We start from the raw sequence: 13,962 nt of genomic DNA, 5'->3' as shown, positions 1-13,962 counted from the left end.
AGTGCATTAATATTGGAAACACTCTAAGAGTGAGGAAATGATTAAATCAATTGAGATTATTGGTTTATTTTTGAATGATTCTTAATCCGTTCAGGCTCATATTTTAGCTAACTCTTTAATGATGCACGCATAAGCTAATGGGAACGAATACAAAATTACATATAATACAGGAAGCAGTAATCCAGGATCCTAAATTAAGCTCATTCTAATTTGTCCTCAGCTGGTTTCTGTGTACAGAAGCAAAGGTCAGAGAAGACAGAACAGTTAGATAATTGTTTTGGACAGATCTCTACAACGTTACAGTCAGTTTCAGAAACCTCTCAGCTCACTTTGCTCTTCTTGATGCATCACATCATTCTCTGCTCATATTTTTGTTGCTCCTTATTTAGGAATTTATGTCCTTTGCAATTCCATAAGTACATTAAAATTCCAATCCAGAATTCCACCTTGTTTCTCAGTACTCTGAAAAGTTCTTTTTTTACATATGGACACTGCATCTTTCCACTGAGCACTTCTGCCCTCCCTCCCTCTCTCTATTTCTCCTAAATCTTTCTTTCAGTGTTTGCTGGGTAGCTTTGATCTCATCAATACTGTTCTCAGCTTTTTCTTGGTTTTCCCCTAATATCTGGTTTGTTTATGAACTTATAACTCACGTTTGACATTTGCCTCAATCATAATTATATTGTAAAGTACTTGAAGGCAGTAGCTATATATCATTACTAATTTGCTCTAGGTACCGGAAGGCTACAGTTCTGTGTAATTTATAGTATTTGGTAATTAGTCAATAAAAAACTCCCAAGTTGTTTTATAACTGTTACACATTGGTATGTTCTAGGTATTCTGAAGGTACTGAAGAAAATCCTGCACTCTGGTTACTCCTAGAGGAGTTACAATTCTTTTGAGAAAACTGAGACTGAAATTTCCTAGAAATATATTAGGCAAAAGGAGATGCTCAATAAACCTCCAAAACAGTGGCAGGCTCTGGTGGTTGGACATAGACTGACTAGCAGAATCTTTCTCTCTTACTCCCACAACAGAAAAGGAGAGGGACTGCCACCTTTGACCTCAAGCATCAGCTGCTGGTCTGCACCTACTCATCCATCTATTTTCAGGAAATCCAAATATGTTTGTGCTAACCCACAAGTTTTAAATATGTTCAAGAGTATTATCTGTGGGCACATGGGTGATATATAGGTATTAGTGTGAGTTTTCCTTAGTTTTAATAAGTGTTCTGAAGGAATTTTTTAACTACCACATATGAGAGAGAACATGGAATATTTGTCTGTCTGCATCTTGCCTGTTTCAACTAATAGGTCCTCCAGTTCCATGCGCTCTGGTTCCATCCATTTTCTGCAAATGACAAGATTTTGTTTCTTGTGGCTGAATAATGTTCTACTGTGTATACATCTTTTCTCTCTCTTTCTCTCTCTTTTTTTTTTTTTTTTTTGGTGGCAATACTGGGCCCAGCCCTTTTTATTTTTTATTTTGAGACAGTCTTGGTAGTTGCCCAGGCTGGTCTCAAACTCGTGGTTTTTCTGCCTCAGCCTTCTGACCATCTGGGATTATAGGCATGTACCACCATACCCAACTTACATAGACCATATTTTATCATCTGTTGATGGCACCTATGTTGATTCCGTATCTTGGCATTGTGAATAGTGCAGCAATAAACACTGGAGTTGGGTATCTCTTTGATGTGTAGATTTCCTTTCCTTTGGATATATACCCCGAAGTGGGATAGCAGGTGATGTGGTAGTTCTGTTTTTAGTTTGAGAAACCTGCATACTATTCTCCATAATGACTGTACTAATTTATATTCCCACCAACAATGTATAAGAGTTCCCTTTTCTTCACATCCTTGCCAGTACTTAATATTTTTGTATTTTTGACAATAGTCATTCTAACTGGGGTGAAATGGAATCTAATTGTTGTTTTGAATTGCATTTCACTGATGAGTAATGATATTGAGTACTTTTTCATGTATTTGTTGAAAAGTTTGATGTAATCTATTTATTTTTGTTGCCCATGCCTTGGGGTTCTTATCCAGAAAAATCACTTCCTATATGATGTCTTGAGGTATTTTCCCTGTTTTCTAGTGGGTTCATAAATCCAGGTCTTACCTTTAGGTTCTGTGATCGCTTTTGAGTTGATTTTTGTGTGTGTTGAGAGATGGTGCCAAGCTTCAGTCTTCTGAGTATGGATTTTCACTTCTCCCAGCATCAGTTATGAAGAAGAGGGTGTCTGTCCTTTCTCAAATTTATATCTTTGGCACTTTTGTCCAGAATCAGTTGCCTGTGATTGCGTAATTTATTTCTGGGATCTCTGTTCTGTTACATTGATCTGTGTGTCTGTTTTTGTGATAGGACAATGCTGTTTAGATGGCTGTACTTCTCTAGTATGTCTTGAAATTGAATATTGTTACATTCCCGGCTCTATTATTTTTGTTTGAGATTGTTTCTTTTTGGGGTCTTTTGTGCTTCTGTATGAATTTTAGGACTATGATTTCTAATTCTGTGAAAAATATCATTAGTATTCTGATGGGGATTATTTTGAATCTGTAAATTGCTTTGGGTAGTGTGGACGTTTTAAAAATGTTATTCTTCCAATTCATGAACATGGCAGGTCTTTTCATTTTTTGTGTGTGTCTTCAATTTCTTTCATGTCTTATAATTTTAATTATAGAGGTTCTTCATTTCCTTGGTTAAATTTATTCCCATATAATTTTTTGTTTGTTTGTATCTTGCATAAATGGGATCGTTTTCATTTCTTTCTCAGCAAATTTGTTATTTTTGTATTAAAATGCTACTGACTGCTAGGTATGGTGGCACAGGCTTGTAATCCCAGCTACTTAGGAAGCTGAGGCAGGGAAGTGGTGAGTTGATGCCAGTCTCAGAAATTTAATGAGACCCTAACCCAGATTCTCAAAACTTAAAAAAGGGCTGGGGCTGTGCCTCATTTGTAGAGCCTTTGCCTATCCAGTATGCTCAAGTCCTTGGGTTCAGTCCCCAGTACTGCAATAAAATTAAATGCTACTGATTTTTGTATGCTAATTTTGTATCCTACAGCTTTACTAAATTTTTCAGTTCTGTTAGTCTTTTGGCAAAGTCTTTAGGTTTTGCTATATATATAGAATTGTATCTATAGAGATATTTTACTTTTTCCCTTATTCATATACTTTGTTTTTCTCTTTCCTGGTTATTCTGGTTTAAACTTCCAATACTATATTAAATAAGAGCAATGGGATTGAACATCCATTTCTTCTTTTCTTAGAGGAAATGCTTTCAGCATATTCAGTATGTTATATTGAAGTAGGATCCGTCTTTTTTTCTTTTTGTGTGTGTGCTGGAAATAGAGCCCAGTATTGTCCACCAAGCTACATCCCAACCCCAGGGTATAACCCTTCTATACCTAATTTCCTTATGGTTTTTATTATGAAGGAATGTTGACGTTGATCAAATGCTTTCCCTGCTCTATTGGGGTGATCATATTATTTTACTCTTCATTCTTTTGATATGTTGTATTACTCTTTTGACTGAAAATGTTGAACCATCCTTGCATCCCTGTGGCAAATCCTACTGGGTCAAGATTTGTAATATTTTTGACTTGCTGATTTTTTTTTTTTGAGACCTTTGTCATCTGTGTTCATCAGGGTTATTTGCTCTATAGTTTTCTTTTTTTGTTGTGTCTTTATCTGATTTTAATATTAGGGGAATGCTAGTCTCAAAGACTTTGAGTTCAGAAGAGTTTTCTCTCCCTTTCAATTTTTGGGAATAGTTTAAGAACAAATGATATTAGTCCTTCCTTAAAAAGTTTTGGTAGAGTTTAGCAGTGAAGCCATTTGGTCCCGGGCTTCTCTTTTTTTCAGAGGTGTTTTATTGCTGATTCAATCTCATTACTTAGTATTGGTCTATTCAGGTTTTCTGTGTCTGTGTAGTTCGATTTTGGTAGGTTTTATGTCCAGAAGTCTGCCCATTTCTGCTAGGGTTTCTAATTTGGGGCATATCATTGTTCATAACAGCCCCTAGTGGTCTTTTGTTTTCTTGTGGTGTCAGTGTCTTTTTCATCACTGTTTTTTGAGTCTTCTCTCTCTTTTTCTTCAATAGTTTGACAAGTCTTTGTTTTGACTTTTCTGCACTGACCTTTGTTGCTTCTTTCATTCTACTAAATATGGTTCTTACTCATTCTTTTCTGGGTCCTTGAGCTGTACATCCTTAGGGTTATTTGAGATCCTTCTCTCTTTTTTTTTGTGGTGCTGGGGATTGAACCCAGGCCACTCTACCAACTGAGCTATATCCCCAGCCCTCTCTTTTTTGATGTAGGTACATATTGCTATAAAATTTCCTCTTACTCCCGCTTTTGGTGTTTCCCATAGATTTTGGTGTGTTGTATTTCCATTTTCATTTAAGAAATTTTTTATTTTTTCAGTGGCCCATGATGTGTTCAAAAGTGTGTTGTCTAGTATCCATGTATTTGTATGATTTCTAAAGTTACTTTTATGGTTGATTCCTAGTTTTATTCCATTGTGGTCAGAAAAAGTACATAATGAGTTAAATTTTTTTTCTTTCTTTTCTTTTTTGTTTTGTTTTTGTTTATTTGGGTCTGGGATGTTTCTATGAGTTCCATCTTTATATATGATTTCTTCTATTTTATCTAGTTCATTGTTGAGGCTTTCAACTATATTTGTCTTTGACTTACTGAGTTCTTCATGGTCAAAATATTTATTCAATTCTTTTTTTCTGGCTTCCGTTTCTTGAATTTCCCATTCATCCCATGAATTATTTTCCTAATTTTTTGAAATAGTCTTTCTGTATTTTCTTGAATCTCATTGACTTTTTTAAATGACTTATCTTTCTTTTTAATTGTTTATCCGACATTTCATCATTATCCTTTTCTTTGGGTTTGTTGCTAGAGAGTTATTGAGTTCCTTTGGAGGCATCATATCTTTATGCTTTTTTGGACCTAAATTGAGATTTGTGCATCAGGATCAGTTTTCTCTACCAGTTTATAAGGTGACTTGTAGTAAATGGTGTTCTCTTAAAGATGCATCTTAGGGTGTTGGATTGGTATGCTGTGTTGGCTTTGGTTCCAGTTGCATGTTCTAGTATAGTTTCTCTGTAGCTTCTTTGGCTGTAATCAGTGACTTTGGGCATGGTGTGTGCAGCAGCTGGGCTGAGGGGGCCATGCAGGGAAAGGGGCCCTCCAGCAGCTCAGGGAGTCGGGTGGGGTAGGGTGGAGCATGGCACATGGTAGATCCGGCTGGCTGCAGGCTGGGCCACCTGGCCTAGACAGTGGTAGCAGCAGAGATGGGATATCCAGGGGGCATGCAGTATGGAACTTGCACCTTCAGGCCCAGTCTGTGCTCTATGGGTTGGGGGAGACATTGCATGTTCCTTCTCTGAAGCTAGGCTGGTGCACGTACTCCAGGCAGCTCTCCTAACTGACTCCAAACCTGTGATGTCTAAAGAGCTCGCCCATTGCTTGGGTTGCTGGCATCCTTTGCATGGGGACCCATAGGGACTCTCCTGTTCACCTTTTTCCCTGCAGTGGAGAGTTCCCTAGCTGGGGAACTGGGTGGTGAAATACAGCATACTGGCTTTATGACTGTGTGATGACTCTGTGATGCCTCTGTGACTCCCAGGGCTCCATCCCTCCCTTGCTGGGTGCCATACCTCTCAACCTGAAATGCACTTATTGATTTGTTGTTCTGGTTCATTTCGAAGGAGGAAAGAAGCACTGGGCACCTGTACTTGACTATCTTGCACTCTCTCCAAATTTTCTTTTGATTCTTAGGTCACGCACTTTCCAGTCTTCAGTTACTATCCTGTTCTGTTGTTTTCTGGTTCCTAGTAAGACAGTCAAATCTGAGTTCAGCATGACTGTTATGTCTAGGAGAGTAAGCTGTTTATTCTTGACTGTATCCTAATAGGATATAGTTTTTATGTAATTGAACTTTCTTACGCAGCACATTTTATTTTGCCTTAAAACATATTGAACCTGTTGTTTTTGTTATCTCAGGTATTTTTTTCACTGGTATTGTTTTTATTTACATTTTTTTAATTTCATTTTTGGGAACATAAGATCTCTCAAATCTGTCATTTTTTTTTCATTCTCATCTTGACTGTTTCTCTTCATTCTTACACAGCTTCTCTAATTTGCCTCTCTACAGTACTACTTTTCTGAGGCTTGATACATCGCTGGATGCCCGCAAGCTGAGTGGATAGAAAAATTCTTGGCTGGCTTTCATGTAGTCTTTTGTCTTGGGCAACTTGCACTCCAGAGGAAGCAGTATTTAGGGAGTGGGGGAAGGTATTAATGAGGGCCTATGGGTTCTTTTGTTTTATAGACATGTTGAGCAATCCAATTGGCTAAGTCCTAGTCTAGTTTGATACATTGATACTGGGAGTCAGAAACATGCCTGGAAAGGAAATGGGAGTTTGGGGCCCAGTACTTAGTGGTTGTAAAGGCCATTGTCCAGTTAATATATGTAGAGTAAGGAGAGAGCCCCCATTTGTATTTAATAGAAAAATAAGCCTATGAATGAGACTCAGAAAGAACCTGTACTAAAAAGACAAGACGGGATCCTGAGTCACAGAAACAAGAGTCTTGTGAGCATTTGAACAGACAGGAAGCAGGTGTCATGATGTGCCGCTGTGGCTCGAGCACGGTCTTAATATGAGCAGTTGGATAGGAGGGCAGTGTAAGGGAACAGAAAAGGCTGTCTTACGACTCTTGGCTGGTAGAGGAGGAGAGACACTGAACCCATAACCACAGAAAGGCCTAGTTTTTAAGGTTCTGTCTACACATTAAAGGGAAGAAGACGGCAGCAATGAGGGCAGTTGAAGGAACAGAACAAATCCTGGCACTGAAATGTAGGAAGAAAACATGGTCAGTAATAACTTGATTCATTTTTAATGGAGTGAGGGAAATCATTTCAACTAATTATTCACTAGCCAAATCCTTGTTAAGTTCTTCCATGTCTCGTTTTCATGATTTCAGTTGTCAGATGATGAAAGGTAACAACATGACCAGTGGTATGAACTGACCCCTGGAGAAGCTAGGACTAGTGTAATATGAAATATATTTGGTTTTGTGCCTGGTTTCTGTCACAGAACCCCTAAAACCCTTGGAGTTTCCTGATTGGTAGGAGTGGGAATGTCTTTATTTATTCATAATGAGTCCCTGAACACCTGAGTTTGTGCTAATGAGGTGACAGGGTGGGGCGCCTATGTAACCCAAGATGTGGCTACTCTTGGAAAGACTGAGCAGTTGGAGGATTTGAGGGTTGGAGCTTTCAGCCCCATCCACCAACCTGCAAGAAAGCAGGACTGCAGATTAAGCTCTTTAAAATGTTTTCAACAAGAGACCTGATGGACTTCTGGGTTGCTGAACACATGGAGGTCCTGAGAGGGTGATAAACCCACTGCTGATCAGCAGTGTAGGAGGCCACCTACAACTCGTGGTTTGCTCCAAAGTGAGGAGTAGTCTTGCAGGACTCAGCCTTTAGCCTGTGAGACCTGACTAGCTCTAAGTAGGTAATGTCAGAATGGAATTGAAAGAGCACCAGATGGTGGCCTCTGGAGATGCGCTTGGTGTCTGAGGAAGAGCATGATACTGGGGTCACAGAGGGGTTCTGTGTTGGGTATGAAAGTGAAGTGGGGAAGAGTCTTTCCCCTTACTCTAGGACTTGCAGGGGGCCCCCAAATCGATTAGTGCAGAAGACTAGAAGACTAGGAAGAGTATGGGCTTGACTTGACCAGGTCAGTAGACAAGAAGATGAAGAAGGGAAGCTAGAAGGAACATTGATATGGTAAGTGCTTCATTTAATCATCATAAATATCACGATAAAAGTGACCTTAACTTCACTCTTAAGGGTGGGGAAAAAGCAGAGCAAGAGCTCAGGTCTTCCAGGTGGCAGAGCCTCCATTCTTATTTCCACTTGCTAGAGGTGGAAGGAAGAGGGTGGCAGTAAGACCCTGTGGGTCCTGTTCCCATCACAGACCACCCTGGCTTGACGTAGGAAATTTAATGATCTGAAAAGAGATAAAGATATAAACATCTTGTGTAAATGAGTATTTTTAATCAGTTTTTAAAAATTGACATGTTTAAGATTGCCAAGTTATCAATGAATTTCATGAAATTCCATAGAAATTCACTAGGGGGCATAATTTGACCTTTTCTGAAGATTAAGGATTTAACAATAGTTCTCTGCTTAGCTTGTTTATGTGGCTCAGTACTGGTACCAGAAAGTCTCAAAAGTAGAACAGATTGGAGAAAATGGATTATATAGTAGAGATTAAATTAAAACCATCCATATCCCTAATGGAGCAGGAAACTAATAACCCAGAGAGCACCCTGAAGAAACTGGCCTGCCTTTTCATTTTTTAAGCCACAGACTGAATTTGACTTAAAGCAGCAGTCACAGTGTGATTAAGAAACCCATGGAAGGAGAAAATCTGAATCGCCCCCGTTTAATGACATGAAAAGAGTTCACACAGTTGAGAGAAGCCCTTTCTGCCTTTTACTGTTTCACCTGCACTGCAGGGTGAGGCTATAATAAAATCAGTTGTGATTTGGCAAGTCCACAGGAATACTTCAAAAAACTTAATTGGCAGACTTCAGTTTTTTAGAGAAGTTTAAGGTTTATAGAAACACTGAGCACAGATATCACAGAGTTGTGTATGCTCCCTTCTACCCCTACAGATCCTCCTCTTAACATCTTGTAGTAGAGTACACTTGTTAGTCTGTGAATGAGTATTGACTATTAACCAAGTTTTCCATTAGGGGTCACTCTTTGTGTCACACATTCTATGGATTTTGACAAATGTAGAATGGCATGTATCTACTTTTATAGCATAGAGAAATTCACCACCCTAAAAATGCCCTGTGCACCACCCATTCATTCCTCCTTCCCTATCCTGGGTCTCCTGGCAGCTATCTTTTTACTAACTACATTTCTGCCTTTTGTTGAAATCATATGGTATAACTATAATAAGAAGCACAGTGATCAGTTGTTACCCACCAGGGAATGATTCTAGGATCTCTACAGATAACTTGATAGCAGAAACTCAAGTCCCTCATATAAAATGGCATAGTATTTGCATATAACCTACATGCGTCCTCCCACATAAGGATTGGTCCATATCTCTAGATTACTTTTAATGCTGAATACAATGTAGGGGTTATGTAAATGGTTGTTATACTGTATTGTTTAGGGAAAAGTTTTTACATGTTCAGTACCAATGGAATTTTGATTTTTCTGAATACTTTCCAGCCACAGTTGGTAGATCCCCAGTATTTAGGACTGGCTGTATATATTTGGTCTTCTGGGTTCATAGTACAGAGATCTGAAATCCCTTGTAATTTCCTGACTAATGAAAGGAATAGGAACATCTTTTGACATAATATTTGGTTTTTGTGCAGTGCTCTTAAAACCCTTGGTATTTCCAAAGTGATAGAAATGTCTTTTTGGTATTCATAATAAGCCTCCTGGAGCATACCTGGATTAATGCTAATGAAATGATGCTAGATTGCTTCAGGATGGGGCAGATGGCCAGAAAGAGTTGATCAGAGGATGGGAACTTTCAGCCCCACTCACCAACCTCAGGAAAGGGTGAAGAAGGGACTGGAGATTACAGTCACCAAAAGCTTCGGAAGGTAATGATTGATAGACTTCCTGACTGGTCAGTGTGTCCACACAGTACCCAGCTCTTGGAGGAACAAGCTCCTCTTGAGACTCTCTTGCCTCTTCCTCTGACCACCCGTGTCCTGTATTATAAACCAGTAAACATGTTGCTCAGTTCTGTGAACCATCCTTGCAAATTATCAAACCCAAGAGGGTCAGGTGGGAACCCCCATTGGTAGTCAGAAGCATAGGAACATCCCAGAACTTGCACTAGCCTCTGAACTAGGTGGTCTCCCTCCCAAGCATACACTTCTTTTTAGTGCCTTGTTGCACTAGCTAGAACTTGAACTACTAAGTTCAACAGGAGTGGTGAGAGGTGAACAGTCTCTTATTGTTGAGTATGAGTCCACCTTACCATGTTTCCTTTAAGAGAAGAACCCGAGGACTCAGAAGTGTTTCACTCTTGGTGGCCCATCATCTCCCTTGAAGTTTAATCTGCTTTCCTAAATAAATTTCTGTATTTCTGTACTGACTGGTACACACTGAAATTCTTTTCCATCACCTGTCTCAAGGACTCCACATATCCCGAGTTGTAGTCCCCTCTCTGGGAATTCTTCAGATCTCTTTTGGTGAAATTAGAGTAAGGCTGGCCCCACAGAAGGGGCTAGGAAATCTCTCTGCCTCCGTTTTCTGGAACAGCTAATAGAGAACTCATTATTTCTTGTATATTTAATAGAATTCGCTGGTAAATGCTGAGCCAGCTGCTTTTTTAAAAAGTTAATTATTTCTGGGTGTGATGCATACCTGTTTTCCTGCCTCCTGAGGCTGAGACAGGAGGATTTCAAGTTCAAGGCTGGCCTCAGCAGCTTAGTGAGGCCCTAAGCAATTTGTCAAGATTTTGTCTCAAAATAAAAAAGGGCTGGTGATGTGGCTCAGTGGTAAAGCACTCGGGGTTCAGTATCTTTAATAAATATAGGACTGCTTAGGCCTTTTTTCTTCTTGTGTGAGTTTTGATAATTTGTGTCTTTTAATAATTTAGACCATTTCATCTAAGTTATCAAATAAAGTTTGGAGACTGGGGATATATGATGATAGAGCATTTGCCCAGCATGGGTTCAGTCTCCAGCACCAGCACTGAAAAAAAAAAAAAAAAAAAAAGAGTATTTCCTTATTACCTTTTTAATCTTTATGGGATCAGTAGTTATGATATTCTTTCATTTCTAATATTGGTGATCTATTTTCTCTCATGGCTTGACTAGAGAGATAAATTTCATGCATTTTTTCAAAGAACTGGAGTTTGATTTTGTTACTCTCCTCTTTTCATTTTCATTCATTTCTGTTCTGATTTTTATTTTATTTTTTAAAATTATTCTCTCTTTTTTTCCCCTCCTGTGCTTGGGATGGAACCCAGGGCCTGATAGTGTTATTGTTGGGGTGTCCAGTTGAAGTCCAGGTCCTTGGTGTTCTGAACAAAGAATTGAGCAAAACACACAGAAGTAACGCACAAAGTACAGACTTATAGAAAGTGGAGGTAGCACTCTGGAAGGTAGAAGGGAGCGGGCCACGAGTGAGAGGCTTAAGACCCTGACGTCTGGAGATTGGTATCTTGTATGCTGAGCTGTGAGGTGTTCTTTTCCCTAAACAGCCTGGATTGAAGACCTACCCCATTTGCTCCTGTTGGTTACCTTATGATACCTGATTGGAGTAGTGTCCAATTTCCCCCGTTGGTTACTTTAGAAAATCTAATTGGAATACTGCCCCCTTTACACTCATTGATCATTTTAAAGCATCATATCCGTGGCAGGAGTTGTCAAGGTAATGGGACTTACCCTAAACAGAGACATGACTCATTTCTCTGTCTTGTCCTTCAGTGGCATCTTTCCTGTACCCTGTCTCTGCTGTCTTGGCATCTGAACTCCTACCTAATAACAACAGTAGGCAGGCGCTATAACACTGAGCTTCACCCTGCCCCACTCTGTCTCTTCTTTCCCTAGTTCCCTAAGGAGGAAGTTTATGGAGTTGAGATCTTACTTCTTTTCTAATATGTGCATTCAAAGCTAAGAATTTCTCTTCTCTGTGTGCACTGCTTTGCCAATACAGTAGATTTTGATGATGTATTTTCATTTACTTCAAAATATTTTTAAACTTCTTTTTAGACTTTGTTGACATTTGGATTATTGATAAGTATGCACTTTTAGTTTCCAGATAATTAAGGTAAGGGGCGTCAGTTCTTGCTATCTCTGTGTTAAGATTTCTAGTTCAATTTCATAGTAGTTTGGTACTATTGTACAATTTCTAATTTCCTTTCTTTAAAATTTCTTTGGTAATGGGAATTGAATCAGGCCCACTTTACCACTGAGCTACATCCTCATCCCTTTTTTTTTTTTTTTTTTTTTTTTTAAGTTTTGCTGAGTTGCTTAGGGCCTCCCTAATTTACTGAGGCTGACCTTGAACTTGGGATCCTCCTGCCTCAGTCTCCCAAGGTGCTGAGATTACAGGCTTGCACCACCATATCCAGCTCTTCTAAATTTCCTTTTTTTTTTTTTTCTTTAGAGATATTTTTAGTTATAGATGGAAATAACTTTATTTTAAATATTTTTTAAAGTGGTGCTAAGGATTGAACCTAGTGCCTCACACTTGCTAGGCAAACACTCTACCACTGAGCCACAACCCCAGCCCCTAAATTTCTTAACATGTATTTTATGTCCCAGAATATGATATTCTTGCTGTATATAAACCTTAGTATGATGTGCATTCTCCTGTTGTTGTATGGAATATTCTGTAAATGCCAGTTAGATCAAGTTGATTAATGGTGTTTAGTTCAACTATCTCCTTTCTGATTTCTGCCTGTAGTGTGTACTAGTGACTGACAAGGCTGTTGAAATCTCTAATAATGGATTTGTCTATTTCTCCTTTCAGTGGTATCAGTTTTCACTTCATTTGTTTTAAATCTTGTTAGGTGTATACATATTTACATTTGTTATATCTTCTTTCCATTATCATTATGTTAACAAAAAAGCTAGTTTAAAGTACTGATTGGCCTTTAGAATGAATGTTCCCATGAGTTGACTAGAGGAGGTTGGTTATATAGACAAAAAAAGCAGAAAAAAAATTAAAAGCAAATTGGTGGTTTCAAAGTTACTTTTCTTGTAAATGTTAAAAGAAGGAATTTCCCTGTGCTAGCCAATAATAACTTACTTAGGGGTTTTGACCATGTAGGAAAGATTTAAATTTACTTTTTGCCCCTGCAGTTTTGGTAATTTTAATTAAACCAACAATAGGCAGACTGGCAGGGGAAAAAAAACCGAATTTATTAACAACATGCCTGAACACAGCCACACAGAGGATGAGACTCAAAGGACAGCTAGATAGTCGAAGGACAGGCTGTTTCAGGGAGTGAAGGGAGGTGGTGAGAACTGGAGAGTCGGGAAGGAGGTGCACAGGAGCCAGGGTTGCAGGTGAGGTCTCCCAGGTAACAGCGCCTTGTGATCGCCTCTGGCCTGGGCCAGACATCAGACTCCCGAAGGATCTTGGCTTGGCAGAAAGGGGCATCTCAGAAAGAGAGAGCCCACTTAAAGCTACAGGCTGTTTACTTCACTGTTTAGAAATGTTCTTTAATGTTTAATAATATTGTATTTTTGGAATCATAGCTACCAGATTTATAAATTTTCCTGTCCATTGCAACTCTTTGCTCTTTGTGTTTTTCCCAGTTTTCCTGCCTTCTCTTTTTTAATTGGGAAATAAATGTGATTTTATTTGATTTCTTTCAGTGAGTCAAGAATATTTTGGGTTTTTTTTGTCTGTTTGTTTTTTGGCATGGGGATTAAACCTGGGGCACTTTGTCACTGAACTATATGCCCATTCCTTTTTATTTTTTGAAACAGGGTCTTGCTAAGTTGCTGAGGCTGTCCTAAGCCTCCCAAGTTGCTGGCATCACTGGTGCGAGCTCCCACACCCACCTTCAGCGGTGCCTTTTCAATAAGTTTGTAGTGGTTCCCCAAGGCTTGTTAGTGTGGTATAATAGAAATGTGTTCTGTCCTTACCCCTGTTCCTGATATAGAGCCAAAACTCCCAGAATTTCCAGAGTGAAAGGAGGTCTTTTATTATTCATTGGGCCCCTTTGATAAGCCTGAGTTTATGCTAATGAGCCTCAGGGTGGGGCCACTATTTGTCAGGGAGTTGTAGTGATGAGAGCCAATTACATCTTTGGAAATTTCAGCCCCACCCTCTACCTCCTGGAAGGGAGTGAGCAGGAAAGCCAGCGCCATTAAAAACTATTAAGATGTGATCAGCTTCCAGGTGCTTGAACACTTGGTGGTGCTAGGAGGGTGGTGGGCCCA

The 13,962-nt window shown here is 39.2% G+C and overlaps 1 protein-coding gene across 2 annotated transcripts in view; it reads left to right on the top strand.

Moving 5' to 3' along the window:
- Fam210a (family with sequence similarity 210 member A) overlaps positions 1–13,962 on the top strand; it is a 38,831-nt gene that overhangs the window by 8,797 nt on the left and 16,072 nt on the right. The gene's annotated exons all lie outside the window — the stretch shown is intronic.

This window comes from Sciurus carolinensis, chromosome 15 (genome assembly GCF_902686445.1).
Source record: "Sciurus carolinensis chromosome 15, mSciCar1.2, whole genome shotgun sequence".
NCBI classification, from domain to species: Eukaryota; Metazoa; Chordata; class Mammalia; order Rodentia; family Sciuridae; genus Sciurus; species Sciurus carolinensis.
The sequence above is the reverse complement of the archived record's forward strand: the minus strand, read 5'-3'. Positions and strand labels throughout refer to the sequence as shown.